Source organism: Bombina bombina, chromosome 2 (assembly GCF_027579735.1).
Source record: "Bombina bombina isolate aBomBom1 chromosome 2, aBomBom1.pri, whole genome shotgun sequence".
NCBI classification, from domain to species: domain Eukaryota; kingdom Metazoa; phylum Chordata; class Amphibia; order Anura; family Bombinatoridae; genus Bombina; species Bombina bombina.
The window spans coordinates 497,284,129-497,302,423 of record NC_069500.1 but is presented as its reverse complement, the minus strand read 5'-3'; the positions used below and the strand labels follow the sequence as shown (position 1 = coordinate 497,302,423).

General features: G+C 38.8%; 1 long non-coding RNA gene across 1 annotated transcript in view; it reads left to right on the top strand.

Moving 5' to 3' along the window:
• Positions 1 to 18,047, top strand: part of LOC128647852 (uncharacterized) — an 83,185-nt gene extending 65,138 nt beyond the window's left edge. The window contains exon 2 of the long non-coding RNA XR_008400436.1: positions 16,669 to 18,047. This is a non-coding gene — a long non-coding RNA (uncharacterized LOC128647852). The remainder of the gene's footprint in view (positions 1 to 16,668) is intronic.
• Positions 18,048 to 18,295: the final 248 nt, after the last annotated feature.

The window sequence follows — 18,295 nt, the reverse complement described above, 5'->3', positions numbered from 1 at the left end:
ATATTTTATTTGGTAATATGTATTAATCTCATATGTTCATGAATTATGAATGACTTGAAATGTCATGTAAGATTAGTGACATCAAATGTTTTTTAATGTAAGGATCGTCTGATCGGATGGTTGTGATCCATTGTAATCTTATTACATAAAGTGGTAAAATTGTGTGGAGTGATAAAATTTACTACAAAAATATATAATGTGTGACATAACGAGTGAATCTGAATAAATAATAAAAAATAATATATAAAGTGTATAAAGAATACGTGAGGGGGGTGATGCTAAATAATAGCTTTAGTGAAATACTAATAAAATAATTGTGATTCATAGTCAGTATATGGGAGTTGTGTAAATTAATGTTGCTAAGGGTACTTAATTTGGAATGGGGTGATGCTAGATTCTAGCTTTGGTGAAATACTGATAAAACTATTGTGATTCATAATGAATATTTGGGAGTTGTTGTGAATTAATGTTGCTAAGGGTACCTATGTTTAAGTGCTTTGGTTGTAGGATAAAAAGTGAAGCATATGTGAATATCGTTGGTGCTATATAATTTGGTTATCTCAATTTACATTATAGATTAACATATGAATTATTTGATTCCTTGATTTTTAATTTATTCATTTTGTAGTTTGGTGAATGACAAAATATGTCCTCATTAGTTTGTTTAGTCAATTCATTTTTTATTTTTTTATTTTTATATTTTTTTAGATGGTAAATTATGTCCTCAATTTGTATAGACTGAATGGATTTTATTTTGTTAGTTGGTAGCCAAGTTTGTTTATAGGAAAATATAATAATTGTTTTGTTCATTCAGGCCCTTTGGGGAAACAGTTTTCATTAGGTAAATCCACCTACTTTCAGCTTTAAGGAGTGCTGTTTCTAAATCTCCTCCTCTGATTCCTAGACTGACTTTCTCAACCCCCCCAACCGTGTAGATCAGCTTTATTGGACTGATGATATTTCAAAAAATGCATGGCAACACTTGTGAGTGTTTTGCCCCTTTCTAGATCTGTTGCAGCATTTTTTTATATTCCTCAAGTGTTCCATGAGTCTGGTTCTCAGCGTGAGCGTTGTCATTCCAATGTAGATTAGATTACAGCTGCAGCATAATGCATATATCACCCCTTCGGTATTGCAACTGATATATCTTTTTATAGTATGTTTTTCTCAAATCTATCAGTTACTGTGGTTTTGGGTGTCATGTATTTGCATGTGCTGCAATTTTCACATCTGTAAGATCCCGGTCTGAAAGCTGATCTGGTTTTTTTGGGTTGAAAATGACTACTAGTGATCATATCCTTAATATTTTGAGATTGTCTACATCCGATGGAAGGTTTGTCCTCTAATTGGGATTTGAGTACTGGATCAGACATTAGGATATTCCAGTGTTTATTGATAACTTTCACTATTTCAGGATTCTGATCACTATATGTGAGGAAAAGTCTTGGAATTTGGGATTCAGTTTTTGTTTTCTTATGTAGTAAATATTTTCGATTGGTGTGTAGTGCTCTATATCTTGCTTCTTTGATTTTCCTTTTGCTGTAGCCTCTTTGTATCAGTCTGTCAGTTAATTCTTGTGCTCTATTTTTAAATGTTTTTCATCTGAGCAATTTCTTCGAATTCTAAGGAATTCACCTACTGGAAGACTCTTGGTTGTTCCAGGCGCATGGGCAGTCGTCTTATGTAATAGACTATTTGTCGCCGTTTTCTTTCTGTACAGATCTGTTTTGATGTCACCTTGAGGATCTTTATATATAGTGACATCAATAAAGTTTATTTTGCTTTGGCTAGCCTCACATGTAAGTTTGATATTTAAGTTGTTAGTATTTAGACATTTCAGAAATTCATCAAGTTCCTTACGGCTGCCTTCCCAAATGAAGATGTCATCTATAAACCGTAGCCACAATGGGATCATACAAGTGTATGCAGAATTTTCATCAGTAAACACATGTTCTGCCTCCCACCAGCCTAGAAATAAATTGGCATAGGTGGGGGCACACGCTGTTCCCATGGCTGTCCCCCGGGTTTGTAGATAGAACATTCTATTGAATATAAAAAAATTATAATTCAATATGAAGTTTAATAGTCTTATGATGAAATTATTGTGTTCTTCATCTTCTTCTGATTGTGTATCCAAATAGTATTTTACTGCATGTGCCCCGATTTTATGGTCAATTGACGTATATAATGACTCTACTTTTGTTGTAACTAACCAAGTCGATTCATTCAAGTTTACATTTTCTAGTTTTTGTAAGAGTTGCATTGTATCTTGAATGTATGATGGTAACTGATTTACATATTCTCTTAAGCGGTAGTCAACATACTGGCTAGCTTTTTCACTCAGGCATCCCATTCCTGATACTATCGGCCTTCCCGGAGAGTTCTTCTGATTCTTATGGATTTTAGGTATCAAATAAAATGTTGATATTTTAGGGTGAGGCACAGTGAGGAATTTCTTTTCTTTTTCGGTTATAGTGCCTTGAGAGAATGCTTGGTTCACCAAATGGTTGTAAATTTTCATATATCCGTTAGTTGGATTATGCAATAATTTGGTGTAACAATTAGCATTTCTTAATTATTTATGTGCTTCCTTAAGGTACATGTCAAGAGGCCAGACTACTATAGTGCCCCCCTTGTCTGCATTTCGAATGATGATTTCATCATTCTCTTTTAGTTCTTGGAGGGCTTTCCTTTCATTATAGGTTAGGTTAGCAAGTGTGGGGGTAGCATGCAAGTTGGTTATTTTTTCACATACCAATGAATTAAATATTTCGAGTTGCGGTGCGTTAATATTTTTTGGAACAAAGGTGGATTTATTCTTAATTCTATTTCTCCATTTCACTGAACCAGTAGGTTCTGATTCTTCTAGTAAGTTCTCCAGGGCTTTTAGGCTTTCTAATTCTTCAGTGTTCCATTCACTTTGATCTGTAGAATTGGCAAAAAAAATTTAAAGACAGTTTTCTTAGGTATAGTTGTATATCCTTTATGGTCTCAAATTTGTCCAAGTTACTATTTGGACAGAAGGATAGACCTTTTGAGAGCACAGCAATATGTTCTTTTGTTAGTTGTATTTCTGATAGATTTATAACTGTCAGTGGTTCATGCTGATCTGAGAGAAGGGGCTCGGGGGTTTCTTGTTTGTCTCCAATTCGCTGTGGGGCCTGTTTGTGCCCGTCCCTGACCTCTGGCCGGTCTTTTGTTTCTGCCTCCTTCCCCTCCTGGTTCTTCTTCTCGTTCGCCTGAATCTAAAAAATCCTTCCTCTTAATTCTACTAGAGGAACGTTGGGCTATCACAGAGGGGGTTTGATCTAATGTTGTGGTCTCAGTGGAGCTTCCTTCTTCTCCATCTGTATCAGAGACATCACTTTGGACCAATGTCACTTTAGGGTGTCTAGTGGGGTTTTTAAAGAAGCCTCTATTTCTCCATTTATAGACTTTGTTTTCAGCAAAGTCTTGTATATCCCTGTTGAGTTTAATTTGTTTAGTTGTTTTCAATTCCGCTTCATATTTATCCAGTTCTTTTTGGAATGTTTTGTATAATTTGTCAAATTCTGAATTGTTTTCAAATTTTTTCAGTGCTTCATTTTGTTCTTGAATTTTAGTTTCTAATATGTCATATTGTGATTGATCGTGTTTCATTAGGATATTCATAAGTTTATTGGGGCAAGCATTCTGTTAGGGCTTCTTCTCATTCTATTATTAGTGTTTGGTCTTTAAATTCGAATGCTGGAAAGAGTTGGATACGTAATCCTCTAGGAATAAGTTTTTTCTCTATATATTTCTCAAAGAAATGACGATTCCACCATGTTTCATCTTGTCTCAGCATTGTCTTGCGTACACCTCTTAATAATCCCTCCGTAGTTGTCGGGATAGGGGTACCACTTGTGTTATTTTTACCTTTGAATATTTCATTTAGGTCTGCTGCTCTTTTTAAATGTTGGGCCTGTCTATCCCTGTCCCAAGTTGAATCCATGTTGATGGTTAAGTCTGTGTGCTCAATTGCAGTGAATCTCTGGATTCCCAGAGCAAGCTAATGCAAACTAACATGAAGACTGTACTTCCGGATACCGGAACATTTAAATATGTATAGATTGGGCGGCCCGCTGCCTTTGAAAAAACCCGGTTAGGGTAAAACGCGTCAGAACAGTGTGCTAGACGCTCCTTTTTTAAGTACAAATGTTGAAATAGAAGTTATCAATCCTTTGCTTAAACTATAATATATAGAAATCTAAGTGGGGTCCGGAGTAAACACTAGTGGCTTATGCCGCAGTACAGCGGTTATATATCATCGAATGCCTGCCCATTAGTGTAACTCTCTAACCTTAACATTATGTGCATTAATTATAAACTCAAGCTGGTAATTTGATATGGGGTTTGGGAGCCAGCCACCTGAACTATAACAATAGTGACACTCATTTTAGCCTCACGGTTAAATGCCAATGCTTAATATCTGAACGCTCAAGCCAGAAACTAGATATGGGGTTTTAGGTTGAATCATTTATTACAAAACACGAGTGATATATAACATAGCAGAATGATTGTATAGCAGTGTATATCAACTTAACGCTTTAACTATAAATCTGGTAACGGAGTCGTGAAAGTAGTCACTCGACTAATTATATTAGCGATAGATATTATAACAGAGTGACTGTTATAAGAGTGAACTGCTACACACAGTGTAACTAACATTATCCATTGGACACTTAGCTACAGTGTAACAAATGAGCCATAGCATTATTTTGTATCGACCTATGCTCCATTAAGAAACCCTGAATTGAATTGGTTAGAAACCATCTGAGAAAGAGAATCACACCAGAAGGATGCAGCAGCAGCCAAGCAGGTGATAGCTACTGCATGTCTAAGCTTAAGGGCTGTCTGAGAGAACAGTTTTCTAAGTAAAGACTCAGATTTTCCGTCCATTGGATCCCTGAACAAAGAACTATCCTCCATAGGAATAGCAGTGCATTTAGCTAAAGTGGAAATAGGCCAATCTACCTTAGGGACTACTTCCCAGGCTACCAAATTATTTTCTGAAAGTTGGGTACACCCTGTTAGAAGGTGCATAGGGAATGCCTGTCTTTTTCATTCTTTTGCTATGTAATCTGTAACCAAATCTGGCACTTCAAAGGCCTTATTTAACTTGGGTGGAGCTTTAAACAACTTATTCAACTTATTTACAGGCTTGGAATCTTCAGGTTTAAGCTCTGATAACTCTAATGTATTCAAAACCTCCTGAAGCAGGAAACAGATATGTTCAACTTTAAATATAAAGGTGGAATCAATTTCATGTTCTGCAATTGGTTCAGAGTCCTTAGAGGAAATTTTACCCTCAGATCCTTCTGACAGGGTCTCAGCGCTTTGTAAGATAGATAGTAACTGACTCTGATATGCAGGGCCCTGTGCTCCGCAGGTGGCAGGGGATAAACCTCCAGATTTCCGTTTACGCATACACGGTTTGGGGATGACTGCTAAAAAAAATATGAAAGGTTTGACTTGAATTCTGGTGAAAAATCAGTGGCTAAATGTAGCCACCAATTAGCAAGCGCTACTCAGGGTGCTGAACCAAAAATGGGCCGACTCCTAAGCTTACATTCCTGCCTTTTCAAATACAGGCACCAAGAGAATGAAGAAAAATGTATAATATGAGTAAATTAGAAAGTTGCTTAAAATTGCATAAAAGAAAAAATGTGGGTTTAATATCCCTTTAAAGGGACATGAAACACAACATTTTTCTTTGATGGTTCCAATAGATACAATTTTAAAAGGCTTTACAATTAACTTATTTTATCTAATTTGCCTAATTCTCTTGGTATCCTTTGTTGAAGGGGCAGTAATGCACTACTGCGAGCTAGTTGAAAGCCAATAAAAAGATATATATGTGCAGCCACCAATCAGCAGCTTCTGAGCTTGGCCTAGGTATACTTTTCAACAAAGGATACAAAGAGAAAACAAATTAGATCTTAGAAATCATTTTGAAAGTTGTTTAAAACTGTATGCTATATCTGAATCATATAAGAAAAATGTTGCTTTCATATCCCTTTAAGGGTACAGAACACCTTACTGCAGCAGGAACAGTAATCACTCTCTTTATAAATGCTTTGAATATTATGAGCCTGGTATTACAAAGGAATGATTAAACAGAATCACCAGAGAATTTTTAGCGCTGCTGACATAGTGCACCATATACTTTCAATGGATAGGGGGCCCACGTTAAACATCTCTCATATTACAAATTGTTTTATGTGTTACATGCGAGCGCAACACATAACAGTGCTAAAAAAGTTAGCACAACTGGAAACCTGAAGTAAAATGTTAGGGCTTAAAAACAAGTACATTCAAACAATTTAAAATAAATGATGAGTTTATCTGGTTTTACTATTTATAGCTATGTGTTTGAGTAAAATGAACATTTTTGTTTTATTCTTTAAACTACTGACAACATTTCTACAAAAATTCCAAGTAAAAATAATGTCATTTAGAGCACTTATTTGCGAAAATGACAACTGGACAAAATAAAAAAAAGTGTTTACAGACCTCGAATAATGCAAAGAAAACAAGTTCACATTAATTTTTAAACAACACAATACTAATGTTTTAACTTCGCAAGAGTTCAGAAACCAATATTTGGTGGAATAGCCCTGATTTTCATTCACAGCTTTCATGCATCATGGCGTGCTCTTCACCAGTCTTTCACATTGCTGGGGACTTTATGCCACTCCTGGCGCAAAAATTCAAGCAGTTTGGCTTTGTTTGATGGCTTTTTACCATCCATCTTCCTCTTGATCACATTCCGGAGGTTTGCAATAGGGTTCAGGTCTGGAGACTTGGCTGGCCATGACAGGGTCTTGATCTGGTGGTCTTCCATCCACACCTTGATTGATCTGGCTGCATGGAATAAAGCATTGTTCTTCTGGAAAAACAAAGCTCTCTGAGTTGGGGAACATTGTCAGTGCAGAAGGTAGCAACTTTTCTTCCAGGATAATCATATACGTCACGTAGCTTGATTCATGTGTCCTTCACAAAGATAAGTCTCTTGGGGTTCTCTAGGCCTATTTATGTATTTATATGTGTTGTTATTTGAAACAAGTAATTACACTTTAACCCCCTTAAATGCCGTTATATGATTACCTTTCAAACGGTAGGTCTTGGGAGTTTCTAGAGCAGACATCCTCAGACTTGGCCTTCCAGAGGCTTTGGAACTACATTTCCAATGATGCTCAGCAAGCATATCAGGTGGATGAGCATCATGGGAAATGTAGTTCCAAAACCTCTGGAGGGCCAAGTATGAGGATGTCTGTTCTAGAGCTTAAAGGAGCTGAGGGGTTTAAATACATACATATGCACTCATGAAAACACATATATACATACACACATACAAATATACACATACAGTATGAATATATATATGCATACAGTATCTACAGTATATATATATATACACACACAGTTAGTGTGGGAATATTTGCATGTGTGTATGTATATATATATATATATATATATATATATGTGTGTGTGTGTGTGTGTGTGTATATGTACACCTTCCAACACCTTGACATATGTTATATCCCTTTAAAACACTTTTTATACATGTATTTAAATAATAAACATATAATTTACATTTAATATGTGTAAATATGAGTGAAAAATGTTTACTATAATTTACATGTCTTATTATTATTATTATTATACTTTTATTCCAGTCTTACTTCAGGTCTCATTTTCTAGTACTGTTGAGCTTGCACACAACAGATAACTCACAACTGATATAAGTAATGTTTAGTGCAGCCCGGCTATCCATTGAAAGTACAGAGCAAACTAAAGAGATTTCGGTAAATAGCCCAGTGACCACTACTGTTACTGTGATCACCTTACTAAATTGTCATTACCACAGTGATCACCTGCCTATACAGCCAAAATGCATATATTTTTTGAGAGAGGGACTTGTCTACTAGAAAATAATCTTTATTAGGGGTTCTGGGGGAAACCAGACGTGGACTCCTTGCCCAGTGTGCTTAGAGGAATGTGGCTGCACCTCACTGACGAGGCCCATAGGAGGCCGAAACGATCGTCTGGGGTTGTCATGTTCCTTGTTCAGAGGAGAATTGCCTGGTATTTCGGGGCTGGACTGACCTTACTTGGCAGGATCAGACTGATATACTTCAGGAAAGTTTTCTTCTGTGAAAAGCACACTGGTCTAAAAGAGGCTGCTTCCGGGTGGTAAATCGCCATAGAACAAGCCACTGAGCTGTTGTTCATTCCTGGTAGAGCGCTTCTCTCTTTGTATGCAAATTATTATGACCCTGGGGAAGTCTCCCTATGGGTGATGGGGGAAACCAGACGTGGACTCCTTGCCCAGTGTGCTTAGAGGAATGTGGCTGCACCTCACTGACGAGGCCCATAGGAGGCCGAAACGATCGTCTGGGGTTGTCATGTTCCTTGTTCAGAGGAGAATTGCCTGGTATTTCGGGGCTGGACTGACCTTACTTGGCAGGATCAGACTGATATACTTCAGGAAAGTTTTCTTCTGTGAAAAGCACACTGGTCTAAAAGAGGCTGCTTCCGGGTGGTAAATCGCCATAGAACAAGCCACTGAGCTGTTGTTCATTCCTGGTAGAGCGCTTCTCTCTTTGTATGCAAATTATTATGACCCTGGGGAAGTCTCCCTATGGGTGATGGGGGAAACCAGACGTGGACTCCTTGCCCAGTGTGCTTAGAGGAATGTGGCTGCACCTCACTGACGAGGCCCATAGGAGGCCGAAACGATCGTCTGGGGTTGTCATGTTCCTTGTTCAGAGGAGAATTGCCTGGTATTTCGGGGCTGGACTGACCTTACTTGGCAGGATCAGACTGATATACTTCAGGAAAGTTTTCTTCTGTGAAAAGCACACTGGTCTAAAAGAGGCTGCTTCCGGGTGGTAAATCGCCATAGAACAAGCCACTGAGCTGTTGTTCATTCCTGGTAGAGCGCTTCTCTCTTTGTATGCAAATTATTATGACCCTGGGGAAGTCTCCCTATGGGTGATGGGGGAAACCAGACGTGGACTCCTTGCCCAGTGTGCTTAGAGGAATGTGGCTGCACCTCACTGACGAGGCCCATAGGAGGCCGAAACGATCGTCTGGGGTTGTCATGTTCCTTGTTCAGAGGAGAATTGCCTGGTATTTCGGGGCTGGACTGACCTTACTTGGCAGGATCAGACTGATATACTTCAGGAAAGTTTTCTTCTGTGAAAAGCACACTGGTCTAAAAGAGGCTGCTTCCGGGTGGTAAATCGCCATAGAACAAGCCACTGAGCTGTTGTTCATTCCTGGTAGAGCGCTTCTCTCTTTGTTAGGGGTTCTCTACACATACCAGATTTTTTATTGCCAGGTGTTTTGTCTACTTTATTTTTAAAAGATCTTTTGGGTGGTACTGCTCCAAGGCCACCAGGGGATACTCTTTCACATGAGTGGTCTTGGAGGTTGTAGCTGAGATAAAGGGATTTGAAGAGCCTCCCCCCATCCAGCTCCCTTGCAGCTGCAGTGATCTTTCTGTTTTTTCCCCCTTTGTGACATCACCACGCATATACGTGGTGATGTCACCTGTACTTGCATGAAGCCTGGGAGTCCCGCCCACTAGGCCACCAAACAGTTTGATCAACGATCCCCCTTCATAACGAGAAGGGCTCATCAAGCGCTTGCAGGTAGCGATGTGCATCTTGTCATGAGCATCAAAGGGGTTAAATACAATATATATATATATATAAGTAGCATCACATCGCAAACTTACATAAGAAAAATAATGTCCTCATGCAAAGTATAGGAGTAGTTTTGTAATGCAAATATATTTGGAAAGCAGTATATAAGCATTATATCACTATTGGCTAGATTACGAGGGGTGCGGTGCTAACTTGCACGTTATTGTCACCGCTCACTTACCTACAGCGCTAGTATTACAGGTTTTCATAAACCCAACGTTATCAAGCAAGAAGTGAGCGTAGAGCAAAATTGTGCTCCATATCGCAATCCAATATAGCGCTGCTTAAGTCAGCGGTGAGCTGGTTTTACGTGCTCATGCATGATTTCCCCATAGACATCAATGGGGAGAGCCGGCTGAAAAAAAGCCTAACACCTGCAATAAAGCAGCGTAAAGCTCCATGATTCCTATGGGGAAACTAAATTTATGTTTACACCTAACACCCTAACATAAACCCTGAGTCTAAACACCCCTAATCTTACACTTATTAACCCCTTATCTGCCACCCCTGACATCACCGCCACCTACAATATACTTATTAACCCCTAATCTCCTGCCCTCAATGTCGCCGCAACCTACCTACACTTATTAACCCCTAATCTGCCGCTCCGGGCATTGCCGCCCCTATAATAAACATATTAACCCCTAAACTGCCGCACTCCTGCATCACAAACACTAGTTTAATATTATTAACCCCTAATCTGCTGTCCCTAACCTCACAGCAACCTACATTACTGTTATTAACCCCTAATCTGCTGTCCCTAACATCGCCGCCACTATACTAAAGTTATTAACCTCTAAACCTAACCCTAAGTCTAACCCTAACACCCACTAACTTTAATGTAATTAAAATAAATCTAAATAAAACCTGCTATTAATAACTAAATAATTCCTATTTAAAACTAAATACCCGTAAAATAAACCCTAAGCTTGCTACAATATAAATAATAGTTACATTGTATCTAGCTTAGGTTTTATTTTTAATTTACAGGCAAGTTTGTTTATTTTGACTAGGTAGAATAGTTACTAAATTGTTATTAACTATTTACAAACTACCTAGCTAAAATAAATACAAATTTACCTGTAAAATAAAACCTAACCTGTCTTACACTAACACCTAACATTACACTACAATTAAATAAATAAAGTAAATTAATTAAATACAATTACCTAAATTACTGTATGATGGGAGGTAATTGTGTGAAACACTCACATGACACTACTTGTTACGTGCGAATCCACTGGAGGAGTATCCTTCCTCTGCGCAGCAATGTGGTGCCAGAATGTCTTGGCTCTGCAATAAATAGCCCTGTGCTGGAATGGGAGTTATTCCAGGTGGCAGGCAGACAGAGGGATTTAAGCAGGGCTGGAACGGGAGTTATTCCAGATGGCAGGCAGACAGAGAGAGTTAAGCAGGGCTGGAATGTGAGTTATTCCAGGTGGCAGGCAGACAGAGGGATTTAAGCAGGGCTGGAACAGGAGTTATTCCAGGTGGCAGGCAGACAGAGAGAGTTAAGCAGGGCTGGAATGGGAGTTATTCCTGTCAGCAGGCAGACAGAGAGAGTTAAGCAGGGCTGGAATGGGAGTTATTCCTGTCGGCAGGCAGACAGAGAGAGTTAAGCAGGGCTGGAATGGGAGTTATTCCTGTCGGCAGGCAGACAGAGAGAGTTAAGCAGGGCTGGAATGGGAGTTATTCCAGGTGGCAGGAAGACAGAGGGATTTAAGCAGAGCTGGAACAGGAGTTATTCCAGGCGGCAGGCAGACAGAGAGAGTTAAGCAGGGCTGGAATGGGAGTTATTCCAGGCGGCAGGCAGACAGAGGGATTTAAGCAGAGCTGGAACAGGAGTTATTCCAGGTGGCAGGCAAACAGAGAGAGTTAAGCAGGGCTGGAATGGGAGTTATTCCAGGCGGCAGGCAGACAGAGGGTTTTAAGCAGAGCTGGAACAGGAGTTATTCCAGGTGGCAGGCAGACAGAGAGAGTTAAGCAGGGCTGGAATTGGAGTTATTCCAGGCGGCAGGCAGACAGAGGGATTTAAGCAGAGCTGGAACAGGAGTTATTCCAGGTGGCAGGCAGACAGATAGAGTTAAGCAGGGCTGGAATTGGAGTTATTCCAGGCGGCAGGTAGACAGAGGGATTTAAGCAGAGCTGGAACAGGAGTTATTCCAGGTGGCAGGCAAACAGAGAGAGTTAAGCAGGGCTGGAATGGGAGTTATTTCAGGTGGCAGGCAGACAGAGGGAATTATGCAAGGCTGAAACAAGCATTTTTCCAGGCGACAGGCAGACACAGGGAGCATATTGCCGCTGCCAATTGAGGCTGATTGAGTTGGGGGGCTGGGGTTTTGGAGCTCCAATGTAAGCCGTCAGGATGGAACCAGAAATGGAAGTCCAAATAGGTTAGTTCAATTGCCCCTCCCTAAAAATTTTCTCTAGTTTTCAATCATTTATTTATTTAGTTAGTTTCATTTTCGTCACTGAGAACATGTCGTTGACGAAAACTATGATGAAAATTTTTCATCTACGAAATTAACACTGGTGTGTTTTGTTTCTGGAAGCCAAAGCGGTGAAATGACTGTGCTGTGTGTAAAATTGTTGCTCTAGATGTATGTGAGTGTGTTTCTGGCAGCCAAGAGGGTCACATTATTGCTTTGTGAGTAAAATCACTGCTTGTGTATATTAATAACAGCCCAGACATAAAAAATATATATAATGTTGATACAGGGTTCTCCATTGGATACAGTTTTTCAGAGAGGTTATTATGTTACCATACCTGTTACTGTTCCCTAGTAACTTTCTGTGAGTTTAGTATTCTTCTGGAATAGAGCTGGTACTCCTGTGCATTAAACGATACTCCCAAGCCCATGGTATAGATCTGCAACCTTTTATATGTTTGTAAATAAATCATTTTATTAAAACATGTTTATCCTCATTGAGCCCCTGATATTCAAAACCTCTCCGCTCAGGTGTCATATTCTAAAATGATCCTCCAGCACTGCGAGATCCCTAGTGAAATATTTAAAAGACAGATTTCGCTTTACTTCTCCAAGGGGTGTTCCCTGCATTTCTGTATGTGAAGGAGAGGCAAGCCCAGTGCAATATAGCTCTGCATGATATGACAATTCTGCTCTTTTTATTTTGTATTTCATTTTGTTTACAGCAGTGTATTTTGGATTGTGATTTTAGAAATTCTGTTTATGACTTCACGGTTTCTCTGTAACTTAACAAATTAGGCTCATACTTTGTAAATATATGTGTATCTGTCGGTTTTCTTTAAATTAAACCTGGAAAACTTGTCCGCTTCAGTTTCCCAGAAAGCATCATTAATTTCTATGGGCCAGATAATCAAACATTCTTTAGTTTGGAGATGGAATATAGTCTTGACTTCACAGGGGCAGAACTCACTGAATTTTCTAAGAAAACGTGAGGAACCTGGAAATCCCATAGAGATCAGAGATGCCTTCCATACGGCTAGATTACGAGTTTTGCGTTATGAGTGAAAAAGCAGTATTATGTCTCTTTTTCACTACCGCTGGTATTACAAGTTTTGCAGGTATATCTGTCCCGCACACTTTTTTGGCCATAACGCAACGTAACTACCACAGCTTTCAAAAAGTCCTTTTTCAATGGGACTTCCACAGCGCCGGTATTACGAGTTTGCCTGTCTGGCCAAAAAGTGAGCGGTACAGCCAATACCGTCAAGATCCATACCGTAAACTGAAAGTCAGTAGTTATGGCTTTTATGTTACAAAGCTGTGCCATAAAACTAAAACTAAAGTCTTAAAAGGTACACTAACACCCATAAACTACCTACTAACCCCTAAGCCGAGGCCCACCCGCATCGCAAACACTAAAATAAAATTATTAACCCCTAATCTGCTGCTCCCAACATCTCTGCCACTATAATAAACATATTAACCCCTAAACCGCCGCACTCCCGCATCGCAAACACTAGTTAAATATTATTAACCCCTAATCTGCTGTCCCTAACATGGCCAGAACCTACATTACTGTTTTTAACCCCTAATCTGCTGCACCCAAATCCGCCGCCACTATACTAAAGTTATTAACCCCTAAACCTAACCCTAAGTCTAACCCTAGCACCCCTAACTTTAATATAATTAAAATAAATCTAAATAAAAATGACTATCATTAACTAAATAATACCTATTTAAGACTAAATACTTACCTGTAAAATAAACCCTAAGCTAGCTACAATATAACTAATAGTTACATTGTAGCTAGCTTAGGTTTAATTTTTTTTCACAGGCAAGTTTGTATTTATTTTAACTAGGTAGATTAGTTACTAAATAGTTATTAACTATTTACTAGCTACCTAGCTAAAATAAATACAAATTTACCTGTAAAATAAAACCTAACCTGAGTTATACTAACACCTAACCTTACACTACAATTAACTAAATTACACACAAAAAAACACTAAATTACACAAAATAAAAAAGAAATTATCAAATATTTAAACTAATTACACCTAATCTAATAGCCCTATCAAAAAAAAAAAAAAACCTAGCCTACAATAAACTACCAATGGCCCTTAAAAGGGCCTTTTGCGGGACATTGCCCCAAAGAAATCAGCTCTTTTACCTGTAATAAAAAGAATACAAACAACCCCCCAACAGTAAAACCTACCACCCACACAACCAGAACCCCCCAAATAAAATCCTATCTAAAAAATAATAAGCTCCCCATTGCCCTGAAAAGGGCATTTGTATGGGCATTCACTATTATTTAGTTAATGATAGTCATTTTTATTTTTATTTATTTTGATTATATTAAAGTTAGTGTGTGTTAGGGTTAGACTTAGGGTTAGGTTTAGGGGTTAATAACTTTAGTATAGTGGCAGCGACGTTGGGGCGGCAGATTAGGGGTTAATAAGTGTAGGTAGGTGGCGGCGATGTCGGGGGTGGCAGATTAGGGGTTAATAAGTGTAATGTAGGTGGCGGCGATGTCGGGGCGGCAGATTAGGGGTTAATAAGTGTAATGTAGGTGGCGGCAATGTCGGGGGCGGCAGATTAGGGGTGTTTAACTCAGGGTTTATGTTAGGGTGTTAGGTGTAAACATAAATTTTCTTTCCCCATAGGAATCAATGGGGCTGCGTTACGGAGCTTTATGCTCCTTTATTGCAGGTGTTAGGCTTTTTTTTAGCCGGCTCTCCCCATTGATGTCTATGGGGAAATTTTGCTCAATGCTGCAATATTGCCTGCTAATGCCGGGTTTTTGCAAACCTGTAATAGCAGCGCTTAGGTGAGCGGTGGCAATAACTTGCAAGTTAGTACTGAGCCGCTCATAGCTCAAAACTCGTAATCTTGCCGATAGAAAGCTATGAAGCTCTCTGGGATTCAAAATTTCACATGGGAGAGAGAAGGTAACTGGAGAACCCTAGGGGCTGATATAAAGGCTCCAATTGCATCAAAAACTATTTTAAAATAAGTGTATTGTTAATTTTCTGCAAACTTCACCTGCAAACAGCTGGCAAGACAAATCAGTGAGACCAGCTTGTTTAAAATGCTTAGAAAATTTCACAAGGCAGGAGAGAGAGTTTCAGACATACCCTGGTAACTCCCCTGTTCAGCCCAGGGAACTACACTGTCCCTCCTACTTTCTGAAACTGTCAGTTTACAATGGAGAAAATAAAAAGTGCAATGTAATTTTATTCAAAGTATGATCCTCAGTTAATAAAGTAACATAGACACTTTCAAAGCATAATCAGAATGTGTAAAAATCACTGCTAGATCAACATTTTAATGTATTAAATTACAAATGAGAAAAAGGAAAGCTTAAATGCAATAATACTGAAAGGACCCTAAATGAAATGTATAGTAATATTAAATGCAACGCACAACGTGTAAGTGTAACAAAACTCTCATATTCTGCAGTGCTATATTGCACTGGGTTTGTCTCTGCTTCACATACCTAAATGAGAGAGATCTTGCTGTGCTGAAAAGTTCCGCCCTTTATCTTTTGAAAATTCAGTAAGTTCCGCCTTTGTGAAGTCTGAACTACAATTTCTCTCCAAGCTGGAGAACCTTTGAATATCAGGGCCTGAGTCAGACCATTGGTCAGACTCATTGTTTCCATTTTACTTTATGTGTAACCATCATCAGTTTCAACCCCTTATGCTGTTGCATTGAAAATAAATCATACCAAGGGATATAGTCCCAGGCATTCTAAAAACAGAAAATATGTCCACCTTCACTGAAGTTTTTTTTTAAACTTGGTCAAATACGTTACATCAAGTTTAAAAGAAGGGGAAATAGAAAGGTGGAAAATACAGTAGGGGTGAAACACAAGCACTCTCTGTAAAAAAGACTGGTTTTCGTAACCTAAAAAACAAACTTCCTTTTCCCAGAGCAGTTTGCACAATAGAGGAAAAAAGTATAAGCTGTTTTATTTTTGAAGAAGGCAATTAAATAAAAAAAATATATTGAAATCTAGTAATAATGGCAAGAAATGACTGCACAATGGCAGCAGAAGACATACTAGAAATGCATTTGTGGTACATCCACAGAGTGTTGTAAATTCAAATCACGCAATAAACTAAAATGATGAATGAGTAATTGGTTAAGAGAATCAGGTGCAACATTTGATATGTGCAAAGATTCTAATTTCTTCAAAATATTAGGCAACAGTTCTGTAGATCAGGTAAACATATCTAATAACATCAGACAGGCTATATGATGACTAGGGGAATAATCCCTGCAATGTGTTGTATAAGCAAAGATATGAAGATGAATAATATCAAGGTGTGATATTACATTTTCTTGCCTGAGTTTACAGACAATATGCTTAGTGCTTTACCATTAAACAAAATAGGGGTACAATGTTAACTTTAATCACAATAAAATGAGAATAACAAAAAAGTGAACTTTTGCATGCACAAGGCTTTAAAAATAATGTTAATTTTGTTCTCCACAAACAGGAAGAAAAACAGTTAATAATTGCTCAAGCCATTTGTGACATAAATGACTTGGACACAGACACCTAAAAGTGATTTTTAACCTACAAAAGAATGGCTTGGCAAGAGAGATACACATAAAGCTTTGTAAAGAGGACCATGATGAAGGTGTATGTGAATGTCATCTGATAGGACAAGACTTTCTATCCTCAAGCAGAGCTGGGGAGGAGTTCAACAAAGTCTCTGGAACTGATACATAGAAACATGGTCACATTTCCCATAAAGTATATGCTTAATTCGTTCATAGCCTTATGCTAATCATATACATGGCTTTACCAAACACTCAGGTATATGTGGTCACATTTATACCAAATGATTGTGGGCATAATAAGTTTGTACTAACATTTATTGATGGATACTGTAGCTATTTTGTGACCCTATGAGAATGGATGTAAGTGTTACAAAATCCTGAATAAAAAGATGGGGAAAGTGACAGTGAAGTATTGTTCATGTCAGAGAAGGAGAGCAAGCCAAATGGCATAACCCTTGCCTGAAATCCACAGAGAGAGACACAGATACAGACAGAAGACCTGCTTGGGCTTTGGCCTGTCTATATAACCACTACACAGGTAGAGGCTGTAGCAGGAGACCTTCATGCTAGGCAAAGAGAATACACAGAAGAAAGGGAGCACTAAGCAAGGAGGAACAGGGTAGTCATGTGATGCTGAACTGCAAATGGAATACCAGTGCCAGCTACCAGACACTGATCTGGAGAGAAAACAAGTGCCAGCTCCACGTCTGTTCGACTTTGCAAAGTCAGCATCAACAGCGAACCATCTTCATTGACTGCACTTGACAAACTTATTTCTACAGAATCTGCCAAGTGGAAAGAAGTAGCTAACATGGAAATTGAAGCATGCATACAAATATTATGTGGATTCTCAAAAATTACCTCAAATTAAAAATGGTATAGTGGCATAGGCAGGGCCGCCATCAGGGGGTGACAGGGGTGACTCCTGTCAGGGGCCTAATGGGCCAGGGGGGCCCCCTACATTTTGGCAGCCACCACCAGTGGGTACTACAGCAGAGTGCTAATTGAGCATGGGAATTGTTATTACAAGGAGTAAAGTATTAGCATTTGAGAGGATTTCTGAGTGTGCACTAAACCACTATGCACATACACATTGTCTGTTCCTTTTTAGGACATTTTGACCTTACTACTGATTATTCACATCTTTCTACAGACTTTGAGACTAACGAGACCTTTCCGGAAGTCACCAATCCACCATTTAACCTTTAAATTATTGTTTAGGCAGTTCAGGGCCCTTCCTTTCAGCCACTGCATGCTGTTGTCCTCATTTAGTTGGCATCTTCCTTTACAAAAAGATAATCAGAATTCCATATTTTGTTTTCTAAATCTCCTTTTTTCACAAAACTGTAGTTTACCTCATTACTTGTCAGGGCAATGTAAACAAGTGCTGAGTGTCTGTGTCTGAGTGTGTTTCTTTGCGTGTCTGCTAGAGTGTCTATATGTGAATCCTTATGTGTGAGTGTCTGTTTCAGTGTATGAGTGTGTCTGTGTGTGTATGTTAATACCTTTACTACAATTCCAATTTAAATAGACACTTAAGAATAAAGTGCATATGCGATT